Consider the following 18147-nt stretch of genomic DNA (forward strand, 5'->3'; position numbering starts at 1 on the left):
TAACCTTAGTTTTGCTGTAGGACGCTTAGTTTAGGAGATATGGCCATTTTAAGTTTTCCAATTGATAATTTCGAATTTTTGGAAGTGATCACGAAATTACCTTAGTTTTGCTGTAGGACGCTTAGTTTAGGAGATATGGCCATTTTAAGTTTTCCAACTGAAAATTTCGAATTTTTGGAAGTGATCATGAATTAACCTTAGTTTTGCTGTAGGACGCTTAGTTTAGGAGATATGGCCATTTTAAGTTTTCCAACTGAAAATTTCGAATTTTTGGAAGTGATCACGAATTAACCTTAGTTTTGCTGTTGGACGCTTAGTTTAGGAGATATGGCCATTTTAAGTTTTCCAATTGATAATTTCGAATTTTTGGAAGTGATCACGAATTTACCTTAGTTTTGCTGTAGGACGATTAGTTTAGGAGATATGGCCATTTTAAGTTTTCCAACTGAAAATTTCGAATTTTAGGAAGTGATCACGAATTTACCTTAGTTTTGCTGTAGGACGCTTAGTTTAGGAGATATGGCCATTTTAAGTTTTCCAACTGAAATTTCGAGTTTTTGGAAGTGATCACGAATTAACCTTAGTTTTGCTGTAGGACGCTTAGTTTAGGAGATATGGCCATTTTAAATTTTCCAACTGAAAATTTCGAATTTTAGGAAGTGATCACGAATTTACCTTAGTTTTGCTGTAGGACGATTAGTTTAGGAGATATGGCCATTTTAAGTTTTCCAACTGAAATTTCGAATTTTTGGAAGTGATCACGAATTTACCTTAGTTTTGCTGTAGGACGCTTAGTTTAGGAAATATGGCCATTTTAAGTTTTCCAACTGAAAATTCGAGTTTTTGGAAGTGATCACGAATTTACCTTAGTTTTGCTGTAGGACGCTTAGTTTAGGAGATATGGCCATTTTAAATTTTCCAACTGAAAATTTGGAATTTTAGGAAGTGATCACGAATTTACCTTAGTTTTGCTGTAGGACGCTTAGTTTAGGAGATATGGCCATTTTAAGTTTTCCAACTGAAATTTCGAGTTTTTGGAAGTGATCACGAATTAACCTTAGTTTTGCTGTAGGACGCTTAGTTTAAGAGATATGGCCATTTTAAATTTTCCAACTGAAAATTTCGAATTTTCGAAAGTGATCACGAATTAACCTTAGTTTTGCTGTAGGACGCTTAGTTTAGGAGATATGGCCATTTTAAGTTTTCCAACTGAAAATTTCGAATTTTCGAAAGTGATCACGAATTAACCTTAGTTTTGCTGTAGGACGCTTAGTTTAGGAGATATGGCCATTTTAAGTTTTCCAACTGAAAATTTCGAATTTTTGGAAGTGATCACGAATTAACCTTAGTTTTGCTGTAGGACGCTTAGTTTAGGAGATATGGCCATTTTAATTTTTCCAACTGAAAATTTCGAATTTTTGGAAGTGATCACGAATTAACCTTAGTTTTGCTGTAGGAGATATGGCCATTTTAAGTTTTCCAACTGAAGATTTCGAATTTTTGGAAGTGATCACGAATTAACCTTAGTTTTGCTGTAGGACGCTTAGTTTAGGAGATATGGCGATTTTAAGTTTTCCAACTGAAAATTTCGAATTTTCGGAAGTGATCACGAATTAATCTTAGTTTTGCTGTAGGACGCTTAGTTTAGGAGATATGGCCATTTTAAGTTTTCCAACTGAAAATTTCGAATTTTCGAAAGTGATCACGAATTAACCTTAGTTTTGCTGTAGGACGCTTAGTTTAGGAGATATGGCCATTTTAAGTTTTCCAACTGAAAATTTCGAATTTTTGGAAGTGATCACGAATTAACCTTAGTTTTGCTGTAGGACGCTTAGTTTAGGAGATATGGCCATTTTAATTTTTCCAACTGAAAATTTCGAATTTTTGGAAGTGATCACGAATTAACCTTAGTTTTGCTGTAGGACGCTTAGTTTAGGAGATATGGCCATTTTAAGTTTTCCAACTGAAGATTTCGAATTTTTGGAAGTGATCACGAATTAACCTTAGTTTTGCTGTAGGACGCTTAGTTTAGGAGATATGGCTATTTTAAGTTTTCCAACTGAAGATTTCGAATTTTTGGAAGTGATCACGAATTAACCTTAGTTTTGCTGTAGGACGCTTAGTTTAGGAAATATGGCCATTTTAAGTTTTCCAACTAAAAATTTGGAATTTTTGGAAGCGATCATGAATTAACCTTAGATTTGCTGTAGGACGCTTAGTTTAGGAGATATGGCCATATTAAGTTTTCCAACTGAAAATTCGAATTTTTGGAAGTGATCACGAATTAACCTTAGTTTTGCTGTAGGACGCTTAGTTTAGGAGATATGACCATTTTAAGTTTTCCAACTGAAAATTCGAGTTTTTGGAAGTGATCACGAATTAACCTTAGTTTTGCTGTAGGACGCTTAGTTTAGGAGATATGGCCATTTTAATTTTTCCAACTGAAAATTTCGAATTTTTGGAAGTGATCACGAATTTACCTTAGTTTTGCTGTAGGACGCTTAGTTTAGGAGATATGGCCATTTTAAGTTTTCCAACTGAAAATTCGAGTTTTTGGAAGTGATCACGAATTAACCTTAGTTTTGCAGTAGGACGCTTAGTTTAGGAGATATGGCCATTTTAAGTTTTCCAACTGAAAATTCGAATTTTTGGAAGTGATCACGAATTAACCTTAGTTTTGCTGTAGGACGCTTAGTTTAGGAGATATGACCATTTTAAGTTTTCCAACTGAAAATTTCGAATTTTGGGAAGCGATCATGAATTAACCTTAGTTTTGCTGTAGGACGCTTAGTTTAGGAGATATGGCCATTTTAAGTTTTCCAACTGAAAATTTCGAATTTTTGGAAGTGATCACGAATTAACCTTAGTTTTGCTGTAGGACGCTTAGTTTAGGAGATATGGCCATTTTAAGTTTTCTAACTGAAAATTTCGAATTTTCGGAAGTGATCACGAATTAACCTTAGTTTTGCTGTAGGACGCTTAGTTTAGGAGATATGGCCATTTTAAGTTTTCCAACTGAAAATTTCGAATTTTCGAAAGTGATCACGAATTAACCTTAGTTTTGCTGTAGGACGCTTAGTTTAGGAGATATGGCCATTTTAAATTTTCCAACTGAAAATTTCGAATTTTTGGAAGTGATCACGAATTAACCTTAGTTTTGCTGTAGGACGCTTAGTTTAGGAGATATGGCCATTTTAAGTTTTCCAACTGAAATTTCGAATTTTTGGAAGTGATCACGAATTAACCTTAGTTTTGCTGTAGGACGCTTAGTTTAGGAGATATGGCCATTTTAAGTTTTCCAACTGAAAATTTCGAATTTTTGGAAGTGATCACGAATTAACCTTAGTTTTGCTGTAGGACGCTTAGTTTAGGAGATATGGCGATTTTAAGTTTTCCAACTGAAAATTTCGAATTTTTGGAAGTGATCACGAATTAACCTTAGTTTTGCTGTAGGACGCTTAGTTTAGGAGATATGGCCATTTTAAGTTTTTCAATTGATAATTTCGAATTTTTGGAAGTGATCACGAATTAATCTTAGTTTTGCTGTAGGACGCTTAGTTTAGGAGATATGGCCATTTTAAGTTTTCCAACTGAAAATTTCGAATTTTCGAAAGTAATCACGAATTAACCTTAGTTTTGCTGTAGGACGCTTAGTTTAGGAGATATGGCCATTTTAATTTTTCCAACAGAAAATTTCGAATTTTTGGAAGTGATCACGAATTAACCTTAGTTTTGCTGTAGGACGCTTAGTTTAGGAGATATGGCCATTTTAAGTTTTCCAACTGAAGATTTCGAATTTTTGGACGTGATCACGAATTAACCTTAGATTTGCTGTAGGACGCTTAGTTTAGGAGATATGGCCATATTAAGTTTTCCAACTGAAAATTCGAATTTTTGGAAGTGATCACGAATTAACCTTAGTTTTGCTGTAGGACGCTTAGTTTAGGAGATATGGCCATTTTAAGTTTTCCAACTGAAAATTTCGAATTTTTGGAAGTGATCACGAATTAACCTTAGTTTTGCTGTAGGACGCTTAGTTTAGGAGATATGGCCATTTTAAGTTTTCCAACTGAAAATTCGAGTTTTTGGAATTGATCACGAATTAATCTTAGTTTTGCTGTAGGACGCTTAGTTTAGGAGATATGGCCATTTTAAGTTTTCCAACTGACGCTTAGTTTAGGAGATATGGCCATTTTAAGTTTTCCAACTGAAAATTCGAATTTTTGGAAGTGATCACGAATTAACCTTAGTTTTGCTGTAGGACGCTTAGTTTAGGAGATATGACCATTTTAAATTTTCCAACTGAAAATTCGAATTTTTGGAAGTGATCACGAATTTACCTTAGTTTTGCTGTAGGACGCTTAGTTGAGGAGATATGGCCATTTTAAGTTTTCCAACTGAAAATTTCGAATTTTTGGAAGTGATCACGAATTAACCTTAGTTTTGCTGTAGGACGCTTAGTTTAGGAGATATGGACATTTTAAGTTTTCCAACTGAAAATTTCGAATTTTTGGAAGTGATCACGAATTAACCTTAGTTTTGCTGTAGGACGCTTAGTTTAGGAGATATGGCCATTTTAAGTTTTCCAACTGAAGATTTCGAATTTTTGGAAGTGATCACGAATTAACCTTAGTTTTGCTGTAGGACGCTTAGTTTAGGAGATATGGCGATTTTAAGTTTTCCAACTGAAAATTTCGAATTTTTGGAAGTGATCACGAATTAACCTTAGTTTTGCTGTAGGACGCTTAGTTTAGGAGATATGGCCATTTTAAGTTTTCCAACTGAAGATTTCGAATTTTTGGAAGTGATCACGAATTAACCTTAGTTTTGCTGTAGGACGCTTAGTTTAGGAGATATGGCGATTTTAAGTTTTCCAACTGAAAATTTCGAATTTTTGGAAGTGATCACGAATTAACCTTAGTTTTGCTGTAGGACGCTTAGTTTAGGAGATATGGCCATTTTAAGTTTTTCAATTGATAATTTCGAATTTTTGGAAGTGATCACGAATTAATCTTAGTTTTGCAGTAGGACGCTTAGTTTAGGAGATATGGCCATTTTAAGTTTTCCAACTGAAAATTCGAATTTTTGGAAGTGATCACGAATTAACTTTAGTTTTGCTGTAGGACGCTTAGTTTAGGAGATATGACCATTTTAAGTTTTCCAACTGAAAATTTCGAATTTTTGGAAGTGATCACGAATTAACCTTAGTTTTGCTGTAGGACGCTTAGTTTAGGAGATATGGCCATTTTAAGTTTTCCAATTGATAATTTCGAATTTTTGGAAGTGATCACGAATTAACCTTAGTTTTGCTGTAGGACGCTTAGTTTAGGAGATATGGCGATTTTAAGTTTTCCAACTGAAAATTTCGAATTTTTGGAAGTGATCACGAATTAACCTTAGTTTTGCTGTAGGACGCTTAGTTTAGGAGATATGGCCATTTTAAGTTTTTCAATTGATAATTTCGAATTTTTGGAAGTGATCACGAATTAACCTTAGTTTTGCTGTAGGACGCTTAGTTTAGGAGATATGGCGATTTTAAGTTTTCCAACTGAAAATTTCGAATTTTTGGAAGTGATCACGAATTAACCTTAGTTTTGCTGTAGGACGCTTAGTTTAGGAGATATGGCCATTTTAAGTTTTCCAACTGAAAATTTCGAATTTTTGAAAGTGATCACGAATTAACCTTAGTTTTGCTGTAGGACGCTTAGTTTAGGAGATATGGCCATTTTAAGTTTTCCAACTGAAAATTTCGAATTTTTGGAAGTGATCACGAATTAACCTTAGTTTTGCTGTAGGACGCTTAGTTTAGGAGATATGGCCATTTTAAGTTTTACAACTGAAAATTTCGAATTTTCGAAAGTGATCACGAATTAACCTTAGTTTTGCTGTAGGACGCTTAGTTTAGGAGATATGGCCATTTTAAGTTTTCCAACTGAAAATTTCGAATTTTCGAAAGTGATCACGAATTAACCTTAGTTTTGCTGTAGGACGCTTAGTTTAGGAGATATGGCCATTTTAAGTTTTCCAACTGAAAATTTCGAATTTTCGAAAGTGATCACGAATTAACCTTAGTTTTGCTGTAGGACGCTTAGTTTAGGAGATATGGCCATTTTAAGTTTTCCAACTGACGCTTAGTTTAGGAGATATGGCCATTTTAAGTTTTCCAACTGAAAATTTCGAATTTTTGGAAGTGATCACGAATTAACCTTAGTTTTGCTGTAGGACGCTTAGTTTAGGAGATATGGCCATTTTAAGTTTTCCAACTGAAATTTCGAATTTTTGGAAGTGATCACGAATTAACCTTAGTTTTGCTGTAGGACGCTTAGTTTAGGAGATATGGCGATTTTAAGTTTTCCAACTGAAAATTTCGAATTTTTGGAAGTGATCACGAATTAACCTTAGTTTTGCTGTAGGACGCTTAGTTTAGGAGATATGGCCATTTTAAGTTTTCCAACTGAAATTTCGAATTTTTGGAAGTGATCACGAATTAACCTTAGTTTTGCTGTAGGACGCTTAGTTTAGGAGATATGACCATTTTGAGTTTTCCAACTGAAAATTCGAATTTTTGGAAGTGATCACGAATTTACCTTAGTTTTGCTGTAGGACGCTTAGTTTAGGAGATATGGCCATTTTAAATTTTCCAACTGAAAATTTCGAATTTTAGGAAGTGATCACGAATTAACCTTAGTTTTGCTGTAGGACGCTTAGTTTAGGAGATATGACCATTTTAAGTTTTCCAACTGGAAATTTCGAATTTTTGGAAGTGATCACGAATTAACCTTAGTTTTGCTGTAGGACGCTTAGTTTAGGAGATATGGCGATTTTAAGTTTTCCAACTGAAAATTTCGAATTTTTGGAAGTGATCACGAATTAACCTTAGTTTTGCTGTAGGACGCTTAGTTTAGGAGATATGGCGATTTTAAGTTTTCCAACTGAAAATTTCGAATTTTTGGAAGCGATCATGAATTAACCTTAGTTTTGCTGTAGGACGCTTAGTTTAGGAGATATGGCCATTTTAAGTTTTCTAACTGAAAATTTCGAATTTTTGGAAGTGATCACGAAATAACCTTAGTTTTGCTGTAGGACGCTTAGTTTAGGAGATATGGCCATTTTAAGTTTTCCAACTAAAAATTTCCAATTTTTAGAAGTGATCCCGAATTAACCTTAGTTTTGCTGTAGGACGCTTAGTTTAGGAGATATGGCCATTTTAAGTTTTCCAACTGAAAATTCGAATTTTTGGAAGTGATCACGAATTAACCTTAGTTTTGCTGTAGGACGCTTAGTTTAGGAGATATGACCATTTTAAGTTTTCCAACTGAAAATTCGAATTTTTGGAAGTGATCACGAATTTACCTTAGTTTTGCTGTAGGACGCTTAGTTTAGGAGATATGGCCATTTTAAATTTTCCAACTGAAAATTTCGAATTTTAGGAAGTGATCACGAATTTACCTTAGTTTTGCTGTAGGACGCTTAGTTTAGGAGATATGACCATTTTAAGTTTTCCAACTGAAAATTTCGAATTTTTGGAAGTGATCACGAATTAACCTTAGTTTTGCTGTAGGACGCTTAGTTTAGGAGATATGGCCATTTTAAGTTTTCCAACTGAAAATTTCGAATTTTTGGAAGTGATCACGAATTAACCTTAGTTTTGCTGTAGGACGCTTAGTTTAGGAGATATGGCCATTTTAAGTTTTCCAATTGATAATTTCGAATTTTTGGAGATATGGCCATTTTAATTTTCCCAACTGATAATTTGGAATTTTTGGAAGTGATCATGAATTAACCTTAGTTTTGCTGTAGGACGCTTAGTTTAGGAGATATTGGCATTTTAAGTTTTCCAACTGAAAATTTCGAATTTTTGGAAGTGATCACGAATTAACCTTAGTTTTGCTGTAGGACGCTTAGTTTAGGAGATATGGCCATTTTAATTTTCCCAACTGATAATTTGGAATTTTTGGAAGTGATCATGAATTAACCTTAGTTTTGCTGTAGGACGCTTAGTTTAGGAGATATGGCCATTTTAAGTTTTCCAACTGAAAATTTCGAATTTTTGGAAGTGATCACGAATTAACCTTAGTTTTGCTGTAGGACGCTTAGTTTAGGAGATATGGCCATTTTAAGTTTTCCAACTGAAAATTTCGAATTTTTGGAAGTGATCACGAATTAACCTTAGTTTTGCTGTAGGACGCTTAGTTTAGGAGATATGGCCATTTTAAGTTTTCCAACTGAAAATTTCGAATTTTTGGAAGTGATCACGAATTAACCTTAGTTTTGCTGTAGGACGCTTAGTTTAGGAGATATGGCCATTTTAATTTTCCCAACTGATAATTTGGAATTTTTGGAAGTGATCATGAATTAACCTTAGTTTTGCTGTAGGACGCTTAGTTTAGGAGATATGGCCATTTTAAGTTTTCCAACTGAAAATTTCGAATTTTTGGAAGTGATCACGAATTAACCTTAGTTTTGCTGTAGGACGCTTAGTTTAGGAGATATGGCCATTTTAAGTTTTCCAACTGAAAATTTCGAATTTTTGGAAGTGATCACGAATTAACCTTAGTTTTGCTGTAGGACGCTTAGTTTAGGAGATATGGCCATTTTAAGTTTTCCAACTGAAAATTTAGAATTTTTGGAAGTGATCACGAATTAACCTTAGTTTTGCTGTAGGACGCTTAGTTTAGGAGATATGGCCATTTTAATTTTCCCAACTGATAATTTGGAATTTTTGGAAGTGATCATGAATTAACCTTAGTTTTGCTGTAGGACGCTTAGTTTAGGAGATATGGCCATTTTAAGTTTTCCAACTGAAAATTTCGAATTTTTGGAAGTGATCACGAATTAACCTTAGTTTTGCTGTAGGACGCTTAGTTTAGGAGATATGGCCATTTTAAGTTTTCCAACTGAAAATTTCGAATTTTTGGAAGTGATCACGAATTAACCTTAGTTTTGCTGTAGGACGCTTAGTTTAGGAGATATGGCCATTTTAAGTTTTCCAACTGAAAATTTCGAATTTTAGGAAGTTATCACGAATTAACCTTAGTTTTGTTGTAGGACGCTTAGTTTAGGAGATATGGCCATTTTAAGTTTTCCAACTGAAAATTTCGAATTTTAGGAAGTGATCACGAATTAACCTTAGTTTTGCTGTAGGACGCTTAGTTTAGGAGATATGACCATTTTAAGTTTTCCAACTGAAAATTTCGAATTTTTGGAAGTGATCACGAATTAACCTTAGTTTTGCTGTAGGACGCTTAGTTTAGGAGATATGGCGATTTTAAGTTTTCCAACTGAAAATTTCGAATTTTTGGAAGTGATCACGAATTAACCTTAGTTTTGCTGTAGGACGCTTAGTTTAGGAGATATGGCGATTTTAAGTTTTCCAACTGAAAATTTCGAATTTTTGGAAGCGATCATGAATTAACCTTAGTTTTGCTGTAGGACGCTTAGTTTAGGAGATATGGCCATTTTAAGTTTTCTAACTGAAAATTTCGAATTTTTGGAAGTGATCACGAAATAACCTTAGTTTTGCTGTAGGACGCTTAGTTTAGGAGATATGGCCATTTTAAGTTTTCCAACTAAAAATTTCCAATTTTTAGAAGTGATCCCGAATTAACCTTAGTTTTGCTGTAGGACGCTTAGTTTAGGAGATATGGCCATTTTAAGTTTTCCAACTGAAAATTCGAATTTTTGGAAGTGATCACGAATTAACCTTAGTTTTGCTGTAGGACGCTTAGTTTAGGAGATATGACCATTTTAAGTTTTCCAACTGAAAATTCGAATTTTTGGAAGTGATCACGAATTTACCTTAGTTTTGCTGTAGGACGCTTAGTTTAGGAGATATGGCCATTTTAAATTTTCCAACTGAAAATTTCGAATTTTAGGAAGTGATCACGAATTTACCTTAGTTTTGCTGTAGGACGCTTAGTTTAGGAGATATGACCATTTTAAGTTTTCCAACTGAAAATTTCGAATTTTTGGAAGTGATCACGAATTAACCTTAGTTTTGCTGTAGGACGCTTAGTTTAGGAGATATGGCCATTTTAAGTTTTCCAACTGAAAATTTCGAATTTTTGGAAGTGATCACGAATTAACCTTAGTTTTGCTGTAGGACGCTTAGTTTAGGAGATATGGCCATTTTAAGTTTTCCAATTGATAATTTCGAATTTTTGGAGATATGGCCATTTTAATTTTCCCAACTGATAATTTGGAATTTTTGGAAGTGATCACGAATTAACCTTAGTTTTGCTGTAGGACGCTTAGTTTAGGAGATATGGCCATTTTAATTTTCCCAACTGATAATTTGGAATTTTTGGAAGTGATCATGAATTAACCTTAGTTTTGCTGTAGGACGCTTAGTTTAGGAGATATGGCCATTTTAAGTTTTCCAACTGAAAATTTCGAATTTTTGGAAGTGATCACGAATTAACCTTAGTTTTGCTGTAGGACGCTTAGTTTAGGAGATATGGCCATTTTAAGTTTTCCAACTGAAAATTTCGAATTTTTGGAAGTGATCACGAATTAACCTTAGTTTTGCTGTAGGACGCTTAGTTTAGGAGATATGGCCATTTTAAGTTTTCCAACTGAAAATTTCGAATTTTTGGAAGTGATCACGAATTAACCTTAGTTTTGCTGTAGGACGCTTAGTTTAGGAGATATGGCCATTTTAATTTTCCCAACTGATAATTTGGAATTTTTGGAAGTGATCATGAATTAACCTTAGTTTTGCTGTAGGACGCTTAGTTTAGGAGATATGGCCATTTTAAGTTTTCCAACTGAAAATTTCGAATTTTTGGAAGTGATCACGAATTAACCTTAGTTTTGCTGTAGGACGCTTAGTTTAGGAGATATGGCCATTTTAAGTTTTCCAACTGAAAATTTCGAATTTTTGGAAGTGATCACGAATTAACCTTAGTTTTGCTGTAGGACGCTTAGTTTAGGAGATATGGCCATTTTAAGTTTTCCAACTGAAAATTTCGAATTTTAGGAAGTTATCACGAATTAACCTTAGTTTTGTTGTAGGACGCTTAGTTTAGGAGATATGGCCATTTTAAGTTTTCCAACTGAAAATTTCGAATTTTTGGAAGTGATCACGAATTAACTTTAGTTTTGCTGTAGGACGCTTAGTTTAGGAGATATGGCCATTTTAAGTTTTCCAACTGAAAATTTCGAATTTTTGGAAGTGATCACGAATTAACCTTAGTTTTGCTGTAGGACGCTTAGTTTAGGAGATATGGCCATTTTAAGTTTTCCAACTGAAAATTTCGAATTTTTGGAAGTGATCATGAATTAACCTTAGTTTTGCTGTAGGACGCTTAGTTTAGGAGATATGGCCATTTTAAGTTTTCCAACTGAAAATTCGAATTTTTGGAAGTGATCACGAATTAACCTTAGTTTTGCTGTAGGACGCTTAGTTTAGGAGATATGGCCATTTTAAGTTTTCCAACTGAAAATTTCGAATTTTTGGAAGTGATCACGAATTAACCTTAGTTTTGCTGTAGGACGCTTAGTTTAGGAGATATGGCCATTTTAATTTTCCCAACTGATAATTTGGAATTTTTGGAAGTGATCATGAATTAACCTTAGTTTTGCTGTAGGACGCTTAGTGTAGGAGATATGGCCATTTTAAGTTTTCCAACTGAAAATTTCGAATTTTTGGAAGTGATCATGAATTAACCTTAGTTTTGCTGTAGGACGCTTAGTTTAGGAGATATGGCCATTTTAAGTTTTCCAACTGAAAATTTCGCTGTAGGACGCTTAGTTTAGGAGATATGGCCATTTTAAGTTTTCCAACTGAAAATTTCGAATTTTTGGAAGTGATCACGAATTAACCTTAATTTTGCTGTAGGACGCTTAGTTTAGGAGATATGGCCATTTTAAGTTTTCCAACTGAAAATTTCGAATTTTTGGAAGTGATCACGAATTAACCTTAGTTTTGCTGTAGGACGCTTAGTTTAGGAGATATGGCCATTTTAAGTTTTCCAACTGAAAATTTCGAATTTTTGGAAGTGATCACGAATTAACCTTAGTTTTGCTGTAGGACGCTTAGTTTAGGAGATATGACCATTTTAAGTTTTCCAACTGAAAATTTCGAATTTTCGGAAGTGATCACGAATTAACCTTAGTTTTGCTGTAGGACGCTTAGTTTAGGAGATATGGCCATTTTAATTTTCCCAACTGATAATTTGGAATTTTTGGAAGTGATCATGAATTAACCTTAGTTTTGCTGTAGGACGCTTAGTTTAGGAGATATGGCGATTTTAAGTTTTCCAACTGAAAATTTCGAATTTTTGGAAGTGATCACGAATTAACCTTAGTTTTGCTGTAGGACGCTTAGTTTAGGAGATATGGCCATTTTAAGTTTTCCAACTGAAAATTTCGCTGTAGGACGCTTAGTTTAGGAGATATGGCCATTTTAAGTTTTCCAACTGAAAATTTCGAATTTTTGGAAGTGATCACGAATTAACCTTAGTTTTGCTGTAGGACGCTTAGTTTAGGAGATATGGCCATTTTAAGTTTTCCAACTGAAAATTTCGAATTTTTGGAAGTGATCATGAATTAACCTTAGTTTTGCTGTAGGACGCTTAGTTTAGGAGATATGGCCATTTTAAGTTTTCCAACTGAAAATTCGAATTTTTGGAAGTGATCACGAATTAACCTTAGTTTTGCTGTAGGACGCTTAGTTTAGGAGATATGGCCATTTTAAGTTTTCCAACTGAAAATTTCGAATTTTTGGAAGTGATCACGAATTAACCTTAGTTTTGCTGTAGGACGCTTAGTTTAGGAGATATGGCCATTTTAATTTTCCCAACTGATAATTTGGAATTTTTGGAAGTGATCATGAATTAACCTTAGTTTTGCTGTAGGACGCTTAGTTTAGGAGATATGGCCATTTTAAGTTTTCCAACTGAAAATTTCGAATTTTTGGAAGTGATCATGAATTAACCTTAGTTTTGCTGTAGGACGCTTAGTTTAGGAGATATGGCCATTTTAAGTTTTCCAACTGAAAATTTCGAATTTTTGGAAGTGATCACGAATTAACCTTAGTTTTGCTGTAGGACGCTTAGTTTAGGAGATATGGCCATTTTAATTTTCCCAACTGATAATTTGGAATTTTTGGAAGTGATCATGAATTAACCTTAGTTTTGCTGTAGGACGCTTAGTTTAGGAGATATGGCCATTTTAAGTTTTCCAACTGAAAATTTCGAATTTTTGGAAGTGATCACGAATTAACCTTAGTTTTGCTGTAGGACGCTTAGTTTAGGAGATATGGCCATTTTAAGTTTTCCAACTGAAAATTTCGAATTTTTGGAAGTGATCACGAATTAACCTTAGTTTTGCTGTAGGACGCTTAGTTTAGGAGATATGGCCATTTTAAGTTTTCCAACTGAAAATTTCGCTGTAGGACGCTTAGTTTAGGAGATATGGCCATTTTAAGTTTTCCAACTGAAAATTTCGAATTTTTGGAAGTGATCACGAATTAACCTTAGTTTTGCTGTAGGACGCTTAGTTTAGGAGATATGGCCATTTTAAGTTTTCCAACTGAAAATTTCGAATTTTTGGAAGTGATCACGAATTAACCTTAGTTTTGCTGTAGGACGCTTAGTTTAGGAGATATGGCCATTTTAAGTTTTCCAACTGAAAATTCGAATTTTTGGAAGTGATCACGAATTAACCTTAGTTTTGCTGTAGGACGCTTAGTTTAGGAGATATGGCCATTTTAAGTTTTCCAACTGAAAATTTCGAATTTTTGGAAGTGATCACGAATTAACCTTAGTTTTGCTGTAGGACGCTTAGTTTAGGAGATATGGCCATTTTAATTTTCCCAACTGATAATTTGGAATTTTTGGAAGTGATCATGAATTAACTTTAGTTTTGCTGTAGGACGCTTAGTTTAGGAGATATGGCCATTTTAAGTTTACCAACTGAAAATTTCGAATTTTTGGAAGTGATCATGAATTAACCTTAGTTTTGCTGTAGGACGCTTAGTTTAGGAGATATGGCCATTTTAAGTTTTCCAACTGAAAATTTCGAATTTTTGGAAGTGATCACGAATTAACCTTAGTTTTGCTGTAGGACGCTTAGTTTAGGAGATATGGCCATTTTAAGTTTTCCAACTGAAAATTTCGAATTTTTGGAAGTGATCACGAATTAACCTTAGTTTTGCTGTAGGCCGCTTAGTTTAGGAGATATGGCCATTTTAAGTTTTCCAACTGAAAATTTCGAATTTTTGGAAGTGATCACGAATTGACCTTAGTTTTGCTGTAGGACGCTTAGTTTAGGAGATATGGCCATTTTAAGTTTTCCAACTGAAAATTTCGAATTTTTGGAAGTGATCACGAATTAACCTTAGTTTTGCTGTAGGACGCTTAGTTTAGGAGATATGGCCATTTTAAGTTTTTCAACTGAAAATTCGAATTTTTGAAAGTGATCACGAATTAACCTTAGTTTTGCTGTAGGACGCTTAGTTTAGGAGATATGACCATTTTAAGTTTTCCAACTGAAAATTCGAATTTTTGGAAGTGATCACGAATTAACCTTAGTTTTGCTGTAGGACGCTTAGTTTAGGAGATATGGCCATTTTAAATTTTCCAACTGAAAATTTCGAATTTTAGGAAGTGATCACGAATTAACCTTAGTTTTGCTGTAGGACGCTTAGTTTAGGAGATATGGCCATTTTAATTTTCCCAACTGATAATTTGGAATTTTTGGAAGTGATCATGAATTAACCTTAGTTTTGCTGTAGGACGCTTAGTTTAGGAGATATGGCCATTTTAAGTTTTCCAACTGAAAATTTCGAATTTTTGGAAGTGATCACGAATTAACCTTAGTTTTGCTGTAGGACGCTTAGTTTAGGAGATATGGCCATTTTAATTTTCCCAACTGATAATTTGGAATTTTTGGAAGTGATCATGAATTAACCTTAGTTTTGCTGTAGGACGCTTAGTTTAGGAGATATGGCCATTTTAAGTTTTCCAACTGAAAATTTCGAATTTTTGGAAGTGATCACGAATTAACCTTAGTTTTGCTGTAGGACGCTTAGTTTAGGAGATATGGCCATTTTAATTTTCCCAACTGATAATTTGGAATTTTTGGAAGTGATCATGAATTAACCTTAGTTTTGCTGTAGGACGCTTAGTTTAGGAGATATGGCCATTTTAAGTTTTCCAACTGAAAATTTCGAATTTTTGGAAGTGATCACGAATTAACCTTAGTTTTGCTGTAGGACGCTTAGTTTAGGAGATATGGCCATTTTAAGTTTTCCAACTGAAAATTTCGAATTTTTGGAAGTGATCACGAATTAACCTTAGTTTTGCTGTAGGACGCTTAGTTTAGGAGATATGGCCATTTTAAGTTTTTCAACTGAAAATTCGAATTTTTGAAAGTGATCACGAATTAACCTTAGTTTTGCTGTAGGACGCTTAGTTTAGGAGATATGACCATTTTAAGTTTTCCAACTGAAAATTCGAATTTTTGGAAGTGATCACGAATTAACCTTAGTTTTCCTGTAGGACGCTTAGTTTAGGAGATATGGCCATTTTAAATTTTCCAACTGAAAATTTCGAATTTTAGGAAGTGATCACGAATTTACCTTAGTTTTGCTGTAGGACGCTTAGTTTAGGAGATATGGCCATTTTAAGTTTTCCAACTGAAAATTTCGAATTTTTGGAAGTGATCACGAATTAACCTTAGTTTTGCTGTAGGACGCTTAGTTTAGGAGATATGGCCATTTTAAGGTTTCCAACTGAAAATTTCGAATTTTTGAAAGTGATCACGAATTAACCTTAGTTTTGCTGTAGGACGCTTAGTTTAGGAGATGTGACCATTTTAAGTTTTCCAACTGAAAATTTCGAATTTTTGGAAGTGATCACGAATTAACCTTAGTTTTGCTGTAGGACGCTTAGTTTAGGAGATATGGCCATTTTAAATTTTCCAACTGAAAATTTCGAATTTTTGGAAGTGATCACGAATTAACCTTAGTTTTGCTGTAGGACGCTTAGTTTAGGAGATATGGCCATTTTAATTTTCCCAACTGATAATTTGGAATTTTTGGAAGTGATCATGAATTAACCTTAGTTTTGCTGTAGGACGCTTAGTTTAGGAGATATGGCCATTTTAAGTTTTCCAACTGAAAATTTCGAATTTTTGGAAGTGATCACGAATTAACCTTAGTTTTGCTGTAGGACGCTTAGATTAGGAGATATGGCCATTTTAATTTTCCCAACTGATAATTTGGAATTTTTGGAAGTGATCATGAATTAACCTTAGTTTTGCTGTAGGACGCTTAGTTTAGGAGATATGGCCATTTTAAGTTTTCCAACTGAAAATTTCGAATTTTTGGAAGTGATCACGAATTAACCTTAGTTTTGCTGTAGGACGCTTAGTTTAGGAGATATGGCCATTTTAATTTTCCCAACTGATAATTTGGAATTTTTGGAAGTGATCATGAATTAACCTTAGTTTTGCTGTAGGACGCTTAGTTTAGGAGATATGGCCATTTTAATTTTCCCAACTGATAATTTGGAATTTTTGGAATTGATCACGATTTAACCTTAGTTTTGCTGTAGGACGCTTAGTTTAGGAGATATGGCCTTTTTCATTTTTACAACTGAGAATTTCGAATTTTTGGAGATATGGCCATTTTAAGTTTTCCAACTGAAAATTTCGAATTTTTGGAAGTGATCATGAATTAACCTTAGTTTTGCTGTAGGACGCTTAGTTTAGGAGATATGGCCATTTTAATTTTCCCAACTGATAATTTGGAATTTTTGGAAGTGATCATGAATTAACCTTAGTTTTGCTGTAGGACGCTTAGTTTAGGAGATATGGCGATTTTAAGTTTTCCAACTGAAAACTTCGAATTTTTGGAAGTGATCACGAATTAACCTTAGTTTTGCTGTAGGACGCTTAGTTTAGGAGATATGGCCATTTTAAGTTTTCCAACTGAAAATTTCGAATTTTTGGAAGTGATCACGAATTAACCTTAGTTTTGCTGTAGGACGCTTAGTTTAGGAGATATGGCCATTTTAAGTTTTCCAACTGAAAATTTCGAATTTTTGGAAGTGATCACGAATTGACCTTAGTTTTGCTGTAGGACGCTTAGTTTAGGAGATATGGCCATTTTAAATTTTCCAACTGAAAATTTCGAATTTTAGGAAGTGATCACGAATTTACCTTAGTTTTGCTGTAGGACGCTTAGTTTAGGAGATATGGCCATTTTAAGTTTTCCAACTGAAAATTTCGAATTTTTGGAAGTGATCACGAATTAACCTTAGTTTTGCTGTAGGACGCTTAGTTTAGGAGATATGGCCATTTTAAGGTTTCCAACTGAAAATTTCGAATTTTTGAAAGTGATCACGAATTAACCTTAGTTTTGCTGTAGGACGCTTAGTTTAGGAGATATGACCATTTTAAGTTTTCCAACTGAAAATTTCGAATTTTTGGAAGTGATCACGAATTAACCTTAGTTTTGCTGTAGGACGCTTAGTTTAGGAGATATGGCCATTTTAAATTTTCCAACTGAAAATTTCGAATTTTAGGAAGTGATCACGAATTAACCTTAGTTTTGCTGTAGGACGCTTAGTTTAGGAGATATGGCCATTTTAATTTTCCCAACTGATAATTTGGAATTTTTGGAAGTGATCATGAATTAACCTTAGTTTTGCTGTAGGACGCTTAGTTTAGGAGATATGGCCATTTTAAGTTTTCCAACTGAAAATTTCGAATTTTTGGAAGTGATCACGAATTAACCTTAGTTTTGCTGTAGGACGCTTAGTTTAGGAGATATGGCCATTTTAATTTTCCCAACTGATAATTTGGAATTTTTGGAAGTGATCATGAATTAACCTTAGTTTTGCTGTAGGACGCTTAGTTTAGGAGATATGGCCATTTTAAGTTTTCCAACTGAAAATTTCGAATTTTTGGAAGTGATCACGAATTAACCTTAGTTTTGCTGTAGGACGCTTAGTTTAGGAGATATGGCCATTTTAATTTTCCCAACTGATAATTTGGAATTTTTGGAAGTGATCATGAATTAACCTTAGTTTTGCTGTAGGACGCTTAGTTTAGGAGATATGGCCATTTTAATTTTCCCAACTGATAATTTGGAATTTTTGGAATTGATCACGATTTAACCTTAGTTTTGCTGTAGGACGC

The sequence above is a fragment of the Stomoxys calcitrans genome, chromosome 5 (assembly GCF_963082655.1).
Source record: "Stomoxys calcitrans chromosome 5, idStoCalc2.1, whole genome shotgun sequence".
NCBI lineage: Eukaryota > Metazoa > Arthropoda > Insecta > Diptera > Muscidae > Stomoxys > Stomoxys calcitrans.